The sequence below is a fragment of the Nicotiana sylvestris genome, chromosome 9 (genome assembly GCF_000393655.2).
Source record: "Nicotiana sylvestris chromosome 9, ASM39365v2, whole genome shotgun sequence".
NCBI classification, from domain to species: domain Eukaryota; kingdom Viridiplantae; phylum Streptophyta; class Magnoliopsida; order Solanales; family Solanaceae; genus Nicotiana; species Nicotiana sylvestris.
The window spans coordinates 79,658,833-79,678,552 of NC_091065.1; positions in this window are offsets into that span (position 1 = coordinate 79,658,833).

Here is a 19,720-nt window from a genome sequence, read left to right on the forward strand (position 1 = left end):
AAAGAAAAAGAAAAAGAGGATTTTCTAATTCCGCGAACTTTTATTGTTCCAAAAGATTCTGACGCCACCAAATCAACGGTCGAAGAGCTGGAACAGGTTATATTGATCGAGTACCTGCCGAGCAAAAGGTATACCTGGGAACGAGATTAATCCCCGAACTCAGGAAAAAGCTTATTCAATTTTTTATGGATAATATAGATTGTTTTACTTGGTCCCATTTAGACATGACAGGTATCCCACCGGAGATAACAATGCATCGGTTAAGCCTTGACCATAGGTTCAAACCGGTGAACCAAAAGAGAAGGCCCCAGTCCGAGGTAAAGCACACATTCGTAAAGGATGAGGTAACTAAACTTCTCAAAATAGGGTCCATTGGGGAGGTGAAATATCCTGAATGGTTAGACAATGTAGTCGTAGTCCCTAAAAAAGGGAACAAACTTAGAATGTGTGTAGATTATAAGGATTTAAATAAGGCATGCCCCAAAGATTCTTTTCCGCTGCCTAACATTGATCGCATGATCGACGCCATGGCTGGCCACAAGATCCTTACCTTTCTCGATGCCTATTCTAGGTATAATCAAATTCAAATGAACCCGGAAGACCAGGAAAAGACTTCATTTATCACCAAGTATGGAACATATTATTATAATGTAATACCCTTCGGGCTAAAAAATGCTAGAGCTACTTACCAACGCCTAGTAAATAAAATGTCCGAAGAACAAATAAGTAAGTCAATGGAAGTTTATATCGATGACATGCTAGTTAAGTCCCTGCCCGTAGAGGACCATTTGGCTCATTTGCAGGAAACGTTCAAGATTTTGAGAAAATATAAAATGAAGCTCAACCCCGAGAAATGTGCTTTCGGGGTTGGTTCGGGCAAATTCCTGGGCTTCATGGTGTCGAATTGGAGGATCGAGATCAACCCCGATAAAATCAAGGCCATCGAAGACATCACCGTCGTGGACAGTGTAAAGGCCGTGCAGATGTTAACTGGACGGATAGCTACTTTATGTTGATTCATCTCGAGGTCATCGGATCGAAGCCACAGATTTTTCTCTCTAATCAAAAAGAAGAATGATTTCGCCTGGAGCCCGGAATGTCAACATGCATTAGAGGAATTAAAGCGATACCTATCGAGCCCGCGACTGCTTCACACTCCAAAGGCAGATGAGAAGCTTTACTTGTACTTGGCAGTATCGGAAATCGCGGTAAGTGGTGTCCTGGTTCGAGAAGAGCAAGGTACGTAATTTCCCGTTTATTATGTAAGTCAAACCTTAGAAGAAGCAGAAACTAGATATCCACACTTATAGAAATTGGCACTTGCATTGATAAGCGCCTCTAGAAAGTTAAAATCATACTTTCAATGTCACCCATATGCGAGTTAACCACTTACCTACTTAGTAATATTTTGCACAAGCCCGAACTATCAAGCCGATTGGCCAAATGGGCCGTCGAACTCAGTGGGTACGATATCGAGTATCAACCCCAAATGGTCATCAAGTCTTAAATTTTAGCAGACTTTGTGGCCAATTTCACGCCAACCCTCATACCCGAAGTTGAAAAAGAACTTTTGTTAAAATCAGGAACATCATTGGGGGTATGGGCCCTTTTCACATATGATGCTTCGAATATGAAGGGGTCCAAGCTAGGCATCATTTTGAAGCCGCCCATAAGCGGCACTATTAAGCAGTCTATCAAAACTTCTAGGTTAACTAACAATGAGTACGAGGCCATAATTACAGGTCTTGAGTTAGCTAAAAGCTTGGGAGCAGAAGTCATTGAAGCCAAGTGTGACTCTTTACTGGTGGTAAACAAACCTTCAAAAGTCCGAGAGGATAGAATGCAAAGGTATTTAGACAAGTTGGAGGTAACTTTGCACTGTTTCAAGGAATGGACTTCACAGCATGTACCTCGAGAACAAAATAGTGAGGCTGATGCACTTGCAAACTTTGGGTCATCGGTCGAGGAAGACGAGATTAGCTCGGGGACGGTCATTCAACTCTTGAGGTCTGTGATCGAGGAAGGTCATGCCGAGATAAACTCTACAAGCTTAACCTGGGATTGGAGGAATAAATATATTGAGTACTTGAAGAGCGGAAAGCTCTAGTCGGACCATAAAGAGTCGAGGGCCCTACGAACCAAAGTTGCTCGATTCACATTGGATAAAGTCAGAACACTATACAGAAGGACATTCGATGGACCATTGGCAGTATGCTTAGGACCAGGAGACACCGATTATGTTTTACGAGATGTCCATGAATGCACTTGTGGGAACCACTCCGGTGCCGAATCATTGATTCACAAAATCATTAGAGCGGGATACTACTGGGATAGCATGCAAAAAGACACTAAGGAGTTTGTTCGAAAATGTGATAAATGTCAAAGGTTTGCACCGATGATCCATCAGCCCGGAGAACAACTTCATTCAATCCTAACCTCGTGACCATTCATGAAATAGGGGATGGATATCGTCGGCCCTCTGCCAACGGACCCAGGTAAAGCTAAGTTCATTTTATTTATGACTAGCTATTTCTCTAAATGGGTTGAAGCACAAGCGTTCGAGAAAGTGAGAGAGAAAGAGGTTATAAACTTCATCTAGGATCACATCGCATGTCGATTTGGGATGCCCGCCGAAATAGTGTGTGACAATGGAAAATAATTTATCGGCAGCAAGGTAACGAAATTCCTCGAGGACCACAAAATAAAAAGGATATTATCAACGCCGTATCATCTTAGTGGGAACGGACGGGCCGAATCGATGAACAAGACTATCATCCAAAACATGAAAAAAAGGTTGAACGACGCTAAGGGGAAGTGGAGAGAAATTTTACCCGAAGTTCTTTGGGCATATCGAACAACATCAAAGTCTAGTACGGGAGCAACCCCGTTCTCCTTAATATATAGCTCAGAGGCCTTTATTCCGGTAAAGTCGGGGAACCTAGTGCCAGATTTTGACATGCATCAGAAAAATCAAATCATGAGGCTATGAATACCAGCCTCGAACTATTGGATGAAAAATGAGAAGTTGCACTCGTTCGGATGGATGCGCAAAAGAAAAGGATCGAGAGATATTATAATAGAAGAACCAAACTTCACCACTTCTGAATCGGGGACTTAGTTATGAGGAAAGTCACCCTTAATACTCGAGACCCGAACGAAGGGAAGCTAGGCCCAAATTGAGAAGGACCATATCGGATCCTCGATGTCATCGGAAAGGGATCTTACAAACTTGGTAGATTAGAGGGCGAGCAATTGCCAAACAATTAGAATATATCACTCCTCAAACGGTATTATTGCTAAGGTATGAATTTCCCCCTTTTCATTTGTATTTGATACTAACTTATTGCAGTGTTCGATCGAAGACGTCGAGAAACTCTTCAACATGAGGACCTTAGGTTTTAAAGCACGCGTTGCACTCTTTTTCCCTTAGATCGATTTTTATCCCAAATGGCTTTTCCGGCGAGGTTTTTAAAAAGGCAACAATTATGTGCTACCTGAGGAAACTTCAACAGTATCAAAGGCTTCTTTGAAATCAACCTCGAATACGGGGGCATCATCCTCGGATGTTATATTTTCGAGAAAAGTATTTCATGTCGAAGGGTATCGATAGGGAAACTTTGTAATGGGCTGAACGGTCGAATGAACCGTGTCCATATAGATTAGTCGAGTCCCGATGGAAAAACATGTATGCATGTATAAATTATTTCAAGATGCATTCTTTCTATATCAAATATCTTGTGTCACAAAGAAAACTTTCTACTATTCGAGCTCCATACTTATGATTTTGTGAGAAATGGCTCAAGGGACAAATGCAAATATACCTCGAACACTCGGGGATTGTCGTCGATGATCGACATATTCGAGTTATCTAAACTCGAATTCATAAAACCTCAAAGAGGCACTTTTCGATCTATAGGCCAAGGCCATCATTCTCAGGGACTAGCACTTCGAACAAGTTAGAAATGTAATTAGGGAATAAACTTGGCATCAGCTTCAAGCGCCTTAGCTTGAGCTATCTCTTTAGAGAGGTCATAACCTCGAGCGTGGATTTCCTCGAGGGTCTCCTTCAGGGATTGGCACTTCGCCAGATTATTGCTCCGTCACTCTCAATCAGAAGCCTCCCTTAGCTGCATTTGAGCAGCCTCAGCGTAGGCCAGGTACACGGCTATGGACTTGTCAGCCGTGATCTTCGTCTTCTCGACCTCCGCCTTAGCTTCAGCAAGCTCGGCTTCAAGCTCCTCGATAATTTTGACCTGGGCTGAGTTTTTCTCTTTGATGCCCCAAAGTTGGACCTCGATCGATGACAATTTGGCCAAGGCAGCCTCTTTCTCTGCGTCAAGGCAGTCCATGTTCTCCTTCCGCCAATCATAGTTGGCTTTGATCTGATCAACTTCAACTAGGAGTAGCTCGATTCTTTCCAGATTTTGTTGCAACTGAGATATTGAAGTATTAGCCTCCACAGTTGAGTCGAAACCGTACTCTTTCAAAAGGATAGTTACCTGCTCATCTAGTTTGGCCTCTTCCGTACGAGCCTCGGCCAAGTCTGCTCAAAGATCCCTGATCTCCTCTTCTTTCTTCATATAGAGGCATTTGATGTTGTATCTATCCTCAGTAAGCTTCTTGTTATCAGCCTCACACCAGTTCAGCTTGGCTTGGGATTTGGTGAACGCATCCCGATGAAGCACCACAGCCTATGGAGAAAGGAAAGAAATCAGCCATAAGGAAATAAAAGCAAACATAATAATGAGGGATGAAATTTACCTGTTTCAGGAGATGATGGGCCTCATCAAAAATAGTATTGACCCCCGCAAGGTAGCCACGGAATATGTCTTCCCTATCGTAGGTCGTTCCCACATCGGGGGTCTCCATAGATCGAGCCTCCCGAAATTGCCCTTCGGAAAATTCAGGGTCGGGCGGCGAATCATCAATAGTGATTGCCCCAACCAAGTCACCTGGGGCACTCTCTCCCTTTTGAAGAGCCATACTACCGGACCCTTCGAGCACACTCGCCATTAGTTCATCACGACAGGAAATATCTTCAGCCCCGGATTGCTTAGGGACTTTGCTCGGAGTACCTTCCGAGATCTCCTAGGTCCGACGATGAGTCTCCTCGACCATCACCAGCCTAGCTGTTTTAGAGCTTCGACGCTCTCCCTCCTTCGAGGCACCAGCTCACAATTAGCATCTTCCCCCTCCTCTTCTTCATCTCGTAGCTTTTGGGCTTCGTCGGCAGATAGAGCGACGAAGTCATCCTTCAATTTGTGGGCCTTACTCTTCTTGGACTTTGGGGTATCAGAAGGTAAGGAACTTCTCCTTTTCTTGTCCTTAGCCGGTTTGGGAGCCACCTCTTCCCCGGGCGGGGCCGGCCTTATTTCAGCAACATCCCCGAGACCTGCATGAAAAAAAGTCAAGTATAAGTAAAGAGAGTTGCTTCAAAAAAGGGTGTCAAAAGCATACAGGATGAGCTTACCGTGATTCTTGGCCTCCCATCTGCCCCTTGCCAAGTCACGCCAGCAGTGCTCGACATGGGAGGAAGCTGTAGCCAGCTACCGAACCCAGTCTTCAAGGTTGGGGATCGCGTGAGGCATCCAGGAAGTCGTTGCACAATAGAAGAAAGCATTACATAAAGCAAAAGAAAAAAGAAAACAAAGTTCAAAGACTAATGGGTAATTCATTACTTATGATCAGGGTTCCACTTCTCGGGGAACAACAGCTTCTCCTCTGGGATGAGGCCGCAGGTCCTTACCCGCACGAACCAGCTCATCCAACCATGGTCATTATCCCCATCGATGCTCGCAAAAAAAGACTTCATTGATCTCGTTGGAGCTTGCTTAATCCTAGAAAAAGTCGAGGTCGATACAACCCTATGAGATGGCTTAGAGTGAATTCCAACCCCTTAGCCTTTCTAGAGAAGAAGCGGAGCATGATCACTATACTCCAGAACAAGGGATAAACCTGGCCGAGGGTAACCTGATACGTCTTGCAAAACTCAACGATAACTGGGTCAAGAGGACCCAATGTGAAGGGGTAAGTGTAGACACTTAGAAACCCTCTACGTGAGTGGTGATACTCTCTTAGGGAGCAGGGATTTGAACCACGACCTCGGCCCCCCAGTTTCAGTCCTTCTTCACATCTCGAGCTATTTTGCCGTTATCGAGTAGATATATCTCGATACGTGTTCACATCGGCCGGGGACCGATGGAGGGTTCTCGACTTTGAAGTCGGTTTTTAGGATACAAAGGCTGGGAACGTACTCGTGAGGGAGCGGTTCCATCGGCGTTTTGTCACCGAACGACCGAAAAGAAGAGGAAGAAGCTTTCTCTTTTTGCGGGGCGGTTGGAAGTTTTCGCCATTATTTCAGGTAAAGGGAAGCGGAAAGAGATAAAAATTGATAATTTTAATGCTAACTAAGTTGATTCAATGGGTGGTGAAGGAGAAGAGATGGAGAGAGTAAGGAACTTAGAAAATTTGGTGGAGGTGAAAGTAAAATTTGATTTCAACCGAAGAGCCTGAATTTATAGGCTCACAGCGACGGTTCGGTGGTGCTAGTGGCCGATCGTCACTGGCAAGCATTAATGGTTTGGGGAACTGTACTGACGGGACATTTCGGTCACCTCGACCGCTTACGTCACGGGGATAACGTCATTCTCGGGGTCTCCAGAAAATCGAGGCTCAAGTCATTTCTTATCATTTTATTCTAAGAAACGAGGGGACTGTCTGTATACGGTAAAAATCGAGGCTACCTGATTTCATCCTTTGATGGAAAAAGTGATACCACGTCGGAAGTCCAAGACGTCGAGTTCGGGGTCGAAGTTCCTTTCCAAGATCGAGGTTGATATCACTTACCGAGGTCAGAAGAGGGCATACTTCGAGATGATGCCGGTATGGTTCAGTAACAGAAAGAGCGAGATACCCGCAACAAACCGAAGATCATGGCGTGAATTTCGGAATGGATTGGTCATCGGTGGTTAATCAGTTATCAAATATGATTTCCTACTATAATTAGAAGTGTACCTTATTTAAGACTCCCCCATTATACAAAGTGAGATCTCATCCATTTGTAATCATCATTATTCACTGAGAAGAATATATACACTCATTACTTTCATGCTATTTCACTTTATTGTTCATCAGAGCTGTTTTATCATTTGTCATTCCTGTTATCATACCTCGAGACTACCATAGGTCGAGGTCGATGTCGAGATTTGGCTTGCATACCGGTTTGATTTATTTTATTTTCTAATTTATCTATTTAATTCCTTGTTTATCAATTGGTATTGGATTAAATAACATATCTTTAAAACCACAATATAAGTTTAATTGTTACTCGATTTAGGGTAAACACAAACACAACAAATAAACTGGTAATTTTATAGCAATGGATTTAAGCGACATATGAATTCCATAGCAGCGGAATCACGATTCCTTTGCTAAATGAGTGAACGGAAAAGAAAAAGTTTATACGATTGATACTGTGAAAATAGTTGACTTTTATCTTAAGGAGTAAGTGATTTAATAAGGTGACAATATTGGTAAAAGTAATTCTTTCTCGTAAAGAATCCATTTCGATACTCGAGGTGGGGTGATAACCCACAGTGAAATGCATTCTACCCGATAAGGCTGACACTTTGAATCCTGTTTAGACTGTGGAAACGTCTCTTGTAGTGTCTTTCATGTTTGGATGGTATGTCTTTAGGCACCCATCATGGAAGATAGGGTGGATCTTTAGCTCGGAAAGAAGCTGAAATTTTTAGGCAATTTGTCCTACTTTCTCTAGGAAAGTACACCAACGACTTTTTTCTTGGCAGATAGTGACTTGATGTTGATAATTACCAATAATTCAATATACACAGTGACAAAGCTAGAGTGTATTGGATGATAGCGCAAAATGAAAAGAGAATCTGTTTGACACTGAAGTGTCAACCCCTTCCATGGAAAAAACAAGATTAGTCACTTTCCAATAAACGGAGCCATGCATGAATATAACTCAGACAAGAGTTCACTTTTCACCCATGCATGCAATCCATGTCCAAGCTTTTTCGCATCTCGCTTGGATACTGATTTTCTGAATACTAGCTCATAGACAAATTCAAAATTTAGAGTCTCTATGTATTACTAGTATTTTTTATATATTAGACTCATTTTTTAACACGTATGAGCAGGGGGCGGCCCAAGGGTCAAGCCACTAAAGCAAACCCTCAAATTTTTGTTTTTGTTTTCTACTCGTATTTGTATTGAGATTCCGATTAATCTAGATTTGTACCGCGTAACACCTAGTAAGAGAGAGAACACATTTTAACAGGATTTTTTTAACCACAGAACTCGAACCCAATATATCTAATTAAGGTAAGTTGGATCATATACATCTCACAACAATCTTTAAAGGTAGGGTCTAAATATATTTGGTATTTTAAAATAAAAAATAAAATAGTTTATAAAAGGCAAAGATAACTTTTAATTTAGTACTGATGTAACCGTTTGAGCAAATGGAGAAAGAGAATCACTCCCCCTAAACCTTTGTCGCGAATATAAAACTTTTCATTATTTAAATTTTACGATTGACGTCATTAGTAAGGTACATATATTATTATTCTCCTTTTATATTTCTCACTAAAAACATGCAATAAACTTTTAGAATCTGTTATCTTCAATAGTCCAAGTATTATTTTTATCTTTCTCATCAGAAAATGAGTACTACATTCTTATATTATCTTTCTTGGTTTCTGCAAAAAAAGCTTGAGTTTTCGATACACTATATTGTTCTCTTTACAACATGTTTGGATGGTTGTTACTTGTTGTATTGTATTGTATCATTACTTTAAATACAATGTTTGTTTTGATTGTTACTTAAATTTTATTGTATCGTATCGTTTAAATCCATCGTTACGTAACAACGAAAAGTGTCACTTGATGGAACGACCGATTTGATGTGGTTGCGTCGTTTTCTTATTTTTTTATCTCATCTTGCCCTTTTTTATTATTCAATAATCCTACTTTATCCTTTACCTTACCTTTTTATATAATAATATTATCTCGTACCTTACTTTTTCTTTATAATACTGCAAGTTTTTTCTTCATACTGTCGATGCATGACATTATAAAACGACGGCAAACAATACAATTTATCCAAACATTGTATACATTAAAACGATACAGTACAATATAATACGATACGATACATTATGAAACGATGTATAACAACCATCCAAACAAGTTGTTAGAAAGAAAAGAGTTTTATTTTTTCGATAAAAAATAAGAGTTGAAGAGTATTGTTGAATAAAACTATATTGCGCATTCTTCTTTTTTTCTCAGGTTTCAAGCGTTTCAACAAGTATATTAGAACATAAAAAATTATTTAAACGATATCAAGTTATCAACTTCTTGAATCTGGTTCTATTTAAGATCAACAAAATCTTAGGAGAAATTACATTATTTATAAAAGAAACTATTAACAACTTTACATCTTAAAAATCTAGAAAATAGACGTCAATTAAAAATATAGATGAATTTTTTTTCTTCTGAAAGGTCCTAGATTAAGGCCTCGTTTGGTCATAAGTTTTGCCAAAATAAATTTGGGATTTATTTTCAAAACTCATGTTTAGCCATAAATTTTGCCCACATTTTGGCAAAATCCCAAATCCCAAAATCACCCCAATTGCTGATTTTTGGCCAAAATTCCAAAACTTGAGAATTATATACATGTTTTTCCAAAATAAAGTTGGAAAATATGTTTTGAAAACGTATGTCCAAACACATTTTTTTCTTCAAACCAAACTTCACCCAAATCAGATTTTTCAAAACAAATTTAGAATCTATGGCCAAACGCTAGCTAAAAATTGGCTTTAGGCCACCAATTTTCTTGCACCGTCCATGCCATGGGCGGTCCTTCCATAAAGCAAGTAAAGCAATCGCTTTAGGCCCCATATTTGTGGGGGCCTTATTTTTTGTTACACCTAATAGACTATGTATAAGTTTAAAAAAGAGTTCTGTAAAGTGAACAAGTTTGATTTCTTTCTTTAACAAATATAGAGAAGAAGGATTTGCAACTGCTATGATTTCTACCAAGGAAATTGCACTTGAAAAGGAATATCGAAACTGAATTACGTAAGAAACATGTGATATATAAGAAGTAACAATTTGATGCATTTGATAATGAAATCTCAAAATCTTTCGAAGAGTTCTTTAGACTTGATTACTTTTATACATAATAGACAAGGCTATTTTTCACTTCAAAAATAGATTTTGAACGATTTGAAGCATATGAAAATATTTTTGGTTTTCTATTTGGCAGTAGAAACTAAAATCACTAGATGTTGAAGATTTTAAAAAATATTGCGTTAATCTGGAATATTTCTTAAAGCATAATAATCAATTAGATATTGATGGTTTAGATATATTTTCTGAACTAAAAGTATTAAGAAAAATAGTACAATTAGAAGATAAAAGTTTAATTCATATACTTAATCAAATAAAAAGATTTAATTTTTTTCTAAATGCCTAAATTGCTTATGGAATAATGTTCATAACTCGTGTTACCGTTGCTTCAGCGGAAAGAAGTTATTCAAAATTAAAATTGAAAAAATCTTACCTAAGAATAACAATGTCACAAGAAAGATTGAATGGATTAACTATATTGTCAGTTGAGAAATACTTATTAGGAGTTATTGATTATAAGACAATTATTAATAACTTTATATCTAAGAAAAGTTAAAAAAAATAAACTTCAAATAAATAAATTAAAAAATTAAAAAATAAAGGCCCCTTATAAAAATTGATTTTAGACCACAAAATTTGTCGGGTCGCCCTGTTGAAGATATTGTTGTTTGGCCAACATCCAGTCAAAATATAAAAGAAAAAAACAAGAGTAGGAGATTTTATGTCAGACAGAATCCAGAATTTGACTATTGGGTCGTTTATTCTGGCACTAGGCTTTGCTCCTAGTCCCTCCCTACCCTCTTGTTCAAAGTTTTCTTGATTGATTTTTGTACGTGTCTATAGAGACGAATTTAAGATTCTAATGATTAATAATTCTTTATAACGGTGGGTGAAGTACATACTATATATTAAATTGTATACATTGTATATAGACAAGAGGGGTTGCTCTGATGGTAAATAACCTTCACTTTCAACCAAGAGGTTATGAGCTCGAGTCTCCCCAAGAGCAAGGTAAGAAGTTCTTGGAGGGAAGGATGCGGGGTTTCTATTAGGAAATAACCTCTCTACCCAGGTAGGGAATGAACTGAAGCCAATGACCTATATGTTAAATTTTATACACACCGTTTAACGTAAAAATTGGGGTGCCCCTTTTTAACCTGTAGCCGCTTTATCTTTCTGTTTGTACCTGTACCCGTTTTTTTGTTAAAAGCCATTCGAAAAGACTATTTTGCCCTTCTTTATTAAAAGACTACTTTCTCTCCAAGTATACGTTAGTCCTCTACTGTCTCTGTCTCTCTCTCCCGTTATTCGCATTTTTTTTATTTGCTCTTCTCTGAAATCAAAGGGTTTTCGTCGTTGTTTCGAATTTTCAACTGCTAGTCGTTGTTGTTCCCACATTACGATTTAATCACATGTACATTGCATTAACTTTCTGGGTTTTATTTTACGATTTAATTTCTAGTTTTGGGTTTGATAGTCATATATTTATGATAGGGTTTAGTTTGATAAGTTCATTAATTTTACTTTTATGTTTGTATTTTTAGGTTTTTTGAACGAGCGTTTATGTTGTTAATGAAAATTCTATAAATTCTTCTGTGATTAGACGTTCAAATTTTAAAAAAATTTCAGAGTTAAACAGATGACAATGATACCTTAGATAGGAGCTGAAGTTTTTTTCATGTTTTGGCATTATTTTTTATTTTGAATTTGTGTTTTGTTTTTTTGCTGAATGTTTTGTGCTTGTATGGAGAACCAGAATTAAGTTTTTCTGTTTGTAACTGGTGAATTCCATCTTTAGGAGCTGAAGTTTTTTGTGTTTGTAACTGGTGAAGTCCAGCTTTAGGAGATGAAGTTTTTGTATTTGTAACTGGTGAATTCCATCTTTAGGAGATGAAGTTTTTTGTGTTTGTAACTGGTGAAGTCCAGCTTTAGCAGATGAAGTTTTTGTATTTGTTACTGGTGAACTTCAGCTCTAGAGCTGAAGTTTTTGTTTTATACCTGTCGAACTTTAGCTCTAGAGCTGAAGTTTTTTTTGTAACTGTCGAACTTCAGCTCTAGAGCTAAAGTTTTTGTTTTATACCTGTCGAACTTCAGCTCTAGAGCTGAAGTTTTTTTTTGTAACTGTCGAACTTCAGCTTTAGAGCTGAAGTTTTTGTTTTATACCTGTCGAACTTCAGCTCTAGAGCTGAAGTTTTTGTTTTATACTTGTCGAACTTAATCCTTCTTAGGTGTTGAAGTTTTAAATGATCTTTTTGATAATGTCCTGATGTTATTATTTGTATCTTTTACTTTTTTGGACAGATGGCTCCTAAAGCACCTAAAGATCCTAAAGTAGCTAAAGAAGGCAAAGCACCTAAAAAACCTAGACTACCTGTAGTAGCACCAGGTCCTTATGTCCCTGAGCCTCCACCTACAGGACCAGGACAAAAATATTTTGAGTTTACAGAATGGTTTAACTCTAAGGGTTACTAGAAGGGGAACCATGATTTGAAGAGTTTAATTGCAAATTTCTTGACTCCTGCACAAAGGGATAAGCTTAATAATGGTGCATTTAGATACATTATTGCTATGGAGAATTTCAAATGCAGCATAAAGCTGGTTCATTATCTGTGTCTTTCTCGAATATTCACGAATGATCGAGACTCCATTAATTTTAAGATTTTTGGGCATGATGTTTCCTTCACCCTTGAAGACTTTCACATTATGTGTGGTTTGCGGATCACAGCACATAATATTGAAAAACCATTTAATCGAGAGAGCACTATTCTGAAGCGCTATTTTGGTAAGTCCAAGGGTGTGAGTTTGAAGGATATTCGAAGTTTTATGACTCGCAATGTAATTCCAAAGAATGTTGTGTATCATGCACACGTATGCGAGAGTGATGATGATGCAGTTAAGCTTATGGAAATTCTTATTGTAGAGTCTATTCTGTTTGGGAAAAATACCGAGTCATGTGTGATTTAGGAGTATGCATCTATCGTTGAAGACGAGAAGCTTTGTGCTGAATATCCTTGGGGTAATGTGGCTTATGAGAAGCTCATTTATTCACTGAAACATGCATTGGACAAGCAGAACAAACATCATGCAACTGAGTATAAACTTACTAGATTTCCATATCCGTTATTTGTTTGGTTCTATGAGCACTTCCCAGATGTTCGGGAGAAGTATGTAGCAGAGGATGAGTACCTTGATATGCCTCAGGTCCCCAGGATGTTACGTTATGTATGCGTGGGAGAGCCTAAATATCTCGAACTTTATTATATGTTCAAAACTCATGAAGTAAGTTACTTTTTTTATTTTTGTATTTGTGTTAATATGCTGATGTATTAGTTTTTTTCTCCTCATAATATACTTTTTTGTATTAAACAGAGATATCGCGACTTTAGGGTATTGGATATAATTCCTGCAGAAGAGGAATTGAATTCAATGCCTTTAATTGGGAAATTACCGTGCAGCCGGATTCGTTCAAATGTAGTTAATGCAGTTCCTTCAACTGGTAAATCACCACGTACTCTGAGTCGATCAAAATAATTGAATCGAACTCCTATCATTGGTAAATCACCACCTACAAAGAGTCGATCAAAAGAAGCGAATCAAACTCATGACATTGGTGAATCACCACGTAGTCGGAATCAACCAAAAGAACCGAATCGAACTCCTTTTATTGGCGAAGCATCTCGTACCAAGAGTCATTCTACCTCGTCTACATTTGACTTTGATGACGATGAATTACTTGATACAATATGCTCTGTAAGTTTTGATATGAAGTTTTTTGGGTTTGTTTTTGTAAAAGTACAACATGTTTTTTGAGCTGAAGTTTTCTTCTATATCTGAATTTTTGTTGTGTATTTATTGTAGAGGTTAACGACGGAGGTTCAAAGGCATGCAGAAAAAGAAAGAAGCACGATCGTGAATGAAGTTTTTGATAAGTTTAAAAAGGAGGAGCGAACTGCTATTGTGAATGCGATTTTTGTAAAAGTGAAGGTAAGCTAATTTATAGAGAAGTCTTTTTATTTGTGCTGATTTTATTTCAGATTAATCATTGTTAGTAATTTTTTTTCTAGGAATATTTCGATGAGAAGTTTGAACAGTTGTTTATGATTGTCAACAAATTAAATGGAATGGACGATGGCAATTTTGATTTGAGTAAGCATCGAGAATATGACAGGAGGAACGACTGTTACAAAGATCCATCGGCTTTTGAAGGCGATCAACATGTTCAAGAACAAGTTGAAGAGCACAGTTCCAGTGCAGATAGATTGAGCAGAGATGTAAATGATGAAGCACATTTATCAACTGAGAATATTGGAAGAAAGCAAGGTGCACATAATCAAGTTGTTGAGACTGAAAAACATACTGCTCATGATGCATTGCGTAAAGTCACAGATGATAATGCTACACATAATGATGCGGCTATTGAAGGCGTTGAACATGTTCAAAAACAAGGTGGAGAGGAACAATCCAATGTCCGTAGACAGAGTAAAGGTGGAGAGAAAGGTGCAGATGATCAAGTTGTTGGCACTAAAAAACATGCATCGAATTGTGCTTTGGAAAGTGATATTGGAAATCAAGCATCTGTTGGTACATTAAATCTGAAAGACGATCGTTATGCAGGAGTAATAGCGATTTGCAATGAACTTCTAGGTGGTGATACACAGGAAGTTGTTACTACAGGTACAAAGTGTGAAGTTTATAATATTTCAATTATACCTTAGATAGGAGCTGAAGTTTTGTTTTCATGTATTTGTATTTTTTGTAAAACTACAGCATGTTTTTTGGTGAATGTTTTGGTTTGTAACTGGTGAACTTTCAGCTATAGAGATGAAGTTCTTTTTTTATAACTGTCGAACTTCAGCTCTAGAGCTGACGTTTTTTTTTTATAACTGTCGAACTTTAGCTCTAGAGATGAAGTTTTTTTTTAACTGTCGAACTTCAGCTCTAGAGCTGAAGTTTTTTTTTTGTAACCGTCGAAGTTTTTGTTTGTGACTGGCTAACTTCAGTCTTCTTAGAGTTGAAGTTTTAACTATTTTTTTTATAACATCCTGTAGTGAAATTTTCACTACAGGTATAAATTTTTTCTATGTTTTATATATAGAAAAACTAGTTGATCTATTCCCCCTCTTTTATGAATATGCAGTGGAAGTTGAAACTAGTCGTGGTTCAATTGCCACAACTCAAAAACTCTCTGATGATGCTCAATTGAATGAAGGTAGAGTTGAGAAAAACCTTCCAGAGAATACTGCAATGGTCGTCGACGTTGGTTCACAATTGAATGATGCTAGAAATGCTAATATTGAGAAAGGCATGCAGCCTGGGGAAACCACAGCGGAAGACAAACGTAAAGGTATTTTATAGATCATGAATTTATTATATTTGATCGAAGTATATTTTTTACATTTTGAAATTTTACATATTTTATTTTCTTTTTTATGTTTTTGAATGATTTTTCAGAAAGACTGGAGGCAGCTCGAAAAGAATTGGGTGAGATTTTGCAGCAATATGAAAAAGGAGAAATACATATATTCACACTTGTTGACTCACAGACAGGTGTGAAGTGTGTTGGTATTATTTTATAAAATTTAGTCAGTATTATTTATTATTTATTTATTTTTTGCATGAAGATACAGGATCTGTTGGAATGCAAACACCATCTGTGTCGCAACACTTAGACCAGGTAATTATTTTCTGCAATTCGATTACTGGCTGTTTTATTGCCTAATGTATGTTCTCTATCAGTTTTATTTATGTTTATATTTTCCTTGCTTTTGCAGATCTCATCTGATGCATAGGAACTGCTTCCAAAACCTAAAAGAAGGAAGATTTCTAGTTCTCCTAGGTGTGACACCAGTGATATCCCCAACTTCAATTTATGTTCATTTTCACTTGGTAGTACACAAGGGGCTGATTCAGAAGGTAATTCTGCTGTTGTTGTTGTTCGTGAAGAGACAGAAGAACGTCGTGAACAGCAGGGAATTGGTCAAGCATCTGCCACGATGGTTGTAGTTTCCCCCCTGCTGCTGAACAGCAGCAGTTAGTTGTGACGGAACAGCAGGAAGAGCAAGCAAAAGGGAAACAATATAAAAAAGGGAAAAGGGTGCGTATAGAGAGTATTTGGTTGAGATCTCCTTATGTAGTTTATAAGAAAAAGCAAAGGGGGCAAGATTGGATAGTAGGAAAGAATAGAAGAAGGTGTCCCTTCCATTATGTTAATCAAGACAGTGGATTGATGCAAAATTTTAAAGAGTGGTTGGAGATGGATGCTAGTAAATATGATTCCAATCCATTCAGATTAGCTGGACTTGATATTCAAAAATCATTCTTTACCGAGCTTATGGATCCTGACTCTGATCTTGCGGATGAAGTAAGTTATTAAGTTTGTTTTTTGAATTGGTTTTCAACTGTATTTCCCAAAAGTTCAGCTTATTTTTTGTAGTATAGCTTTATTCATAGTAAACTGCTGAAGTTTTTTAGCTTATTTGCTAAAATTGAATATGCTTAAGTTTTTGTCATGCTGTTTGTAGTTGTGTAATGTGTTTTTTCTAAAATTCATAGTGGTAATTTCACATGTTATCATTTGTCGTTGTCCATTTGCAGCATATTGATGTGGGCGTATATTACTTGCGCAAAAAATATTGCTATCACCTTCCACGTTATACAAAATCAAGATGTGCAGTAACAGATTTACTTTTCGATCAGTATATGACTATCCTGGATAGTATTCATCCTTCAGAAGAAAAGTTGAAGATAATTGAGAAAAGGAAGCAAAAGAGAATGGCGGTTCTTAAGAGCAAATCAAAGAGAAAGAAGATATTCGAAGAACAGATTGAAAAAAAAAACGGTTATTAAGCCACTTACGGACTTTTGTTGGTATGAGGAAGAATCAACGAATGAAAAGGTGGCCAACTACGTAAAAGGCCTCGACCTTTCCTTTGGTATCTCATGGGCATCTGCCAAAAAAGTATTCTTTCCATTTCGACTTAAGCCAAGGGAGTGCCAGATATCTACGCACTACTTTTTTGGAATTCTGGACTTTGAAGACAAATTTATATATGTGTATGATTCCATGGGCGACGCAACATACGAGCGTGCACTTGAACATGTCAAAATTTATGCCCGGTTGATTCCATACTGTCTCAAATGCTTGAATTTTGGGGAACATAATAAATTTTATGGGGCCAGTCCTGTGGAAAAATTTCAAATTAAGTGGATGAACACACCAAAACAGACTACCAAGTACGTGTTTCATATATGTTTTACCATGCATCTTATGTTTATTATTTTTTGCCCTTGTGTTAACTATTCTTTAATTTTTTTTTCATGTGTTTTTTGCAGTGTTGATTGTGGTATATTTGCTCTTAAGTTTATTGATATCCGGTTGAAGAGAGAAGATGTCTTCAATTTCGATCAAAGTCAAACATTGGCATTCAGGAGAGAATTGGCTGTCAATCTTTGGGCTCATGGAAAGTGGAAAAAAGATAGCGGCTATGAAACTCCAGCAGAACGAGAAGGACATGATTATGGAGATTTTGAAGAGACTCTGTGTGAATTTTTTTATTAGAGGATTGGTTGTACATAATTTGGATTTTGTGAATATACATTAATTATTTTTTTAGTTCACTTTTTTGTCATACAAATATGTTTGTGTCTTTTATCATGAATTTTAAGTACATTTTTTGTTTGAAAAAACTTAAGCATGACTTCTGCTTTTTGAGATGAAGTTTTGTTTAAAAGTCATAAGAAAACTATTGAATCCGACACAAAAACTTCACCTTATCAGGTGGTGAAGTTTTTGGAAATATGGTAAAAAACTTCAGGACATTCGGCCAAAGTTTTTTCAAAAAGCTTTAAGACAAAAACTATTAAATCTAACACAAAAACTTCTGCTTATCAGGTGCTGAAGTTTTTGGAAATATACTAAAAAATTTCAGCACATTGGGCCAAAGTTTTTTGAAAAAGCTTTAGGACAAAAACTATTCAATCCAACAGAAAAACTTAGGCTGATCAAGTGCTGAACTTTTTGGAAATATACTAAAACACTTCAGCACATTGGGTCGAAGTTTTTCGAAAAAAGCTTAAGACAAAAACTATTGAATCCAATAGAAAAACTTCAACTTAACAGGTGCTGAAGTTTTTGGAAATATACTAAGCAACTTTAGCACATTGGGCCGAAGTTTTTCGAAAAAGCTTTAGGACAAAAACTTTAGCATGTTTTGGTATTTTTTTAAGTTGATACTTATCTTTTTTGCATTTACTATCTATTTTTTGTATTTTGTCAACTACTTCATCTTTCATTTAAATTTGTTTGACCATATAGTAAATGATCCGAAAAGTTATTTTTCAGGCTGAAGTTATTTTTTTACTATAGAAAAACTGTGGGTTTTACTAGGGCTGAAGTTACATTTCTTTTTGCATTTACAACATACTTGTTTTTACCACCTACTTATCTTGTTTCATTCAATTTCTTTGAACATAAAACAGTAAAAACAGCTGAAAAGTTACTTTTACATTTATAGATATTAAATTGATTAGGTGAACTCTTTGTCTATATTAACAATCTCTTCACTTGAAAATTTCATAGTCATTCATAGAGTTCTATCATATTTCTTTAAATATGTATTCATCCTTAGTCTTTCAGCTTTTGTTAAAGAAAAAATGTCTGGTGCAAGCGGAAGTGGGAAGCCTAATATGGATAAAATTATGCAGAAGTGGGAGAGTTTGAAGTGTGAGTGGTACAATAACAAACCGATGTCTAAGCTTATGCTTTTGTGGGATCAAATAAAGGCTGATTGGGAGAGAATCAGACCACAGTTTTTTGCCAATCAATCATTCCAGAACAGGCTTAACATGGAACGTAGTTGTGGAAGTTATTCAACCTCGTTCGACAAGGTTGTGCAATAGTTTGATAGTTTTCAGTTTCCCAGCTGGAACGACTATTCCAAGCTGCAAAACAACCTGAAGACTCTTCTTTCTCTTATGGACAGAGTAATCGTCGAACAAACTCAGCTGTGTGATCAATTCAACAAGTTAAAGATTGATCTTCTTGGATTCAGTGGTCTTTTGCCCGACTACCCTATAGTTATCTCCGATAGTGATGATGATGAAATATTTATAGAAATTGAGGAGTACTGTGATGGTGACGATGATGATGGTGATGATTGTTAGTGTTTGTAATCCTTTTTTATGTTTTCAATGCTATGCTTTTTGTTTACTTCAGCCCATAGAGCTGAAGTTTTTAGGTTAATTTTGTATAACTTCAGCCCGGAGAGCTGAAGTTTTGTTTGTAAATGTGTATTGTTCTGACCTCTTTTTATATCAATGTAATTGCCACCCTCTTTGTTCTTAGCTTTCTATTGCATTATCCTTGTTATTTGTTGGTATTTGCTTTATACTTCTTAGTTGCTTAGAAATGCTACAACTTTTGTTTGTACATGTGTTTCTTTTTGTGTGTTGTACGCATATATGTGTATGTGTGAGAGAGTGTTTGTATGTGTGTGTGTGAGTGAGTGAGTGAGTGTTTGTATGTGTGTGTGTGTGTGTGTTTGTTTGTTTGTTTAAGGATATGTAT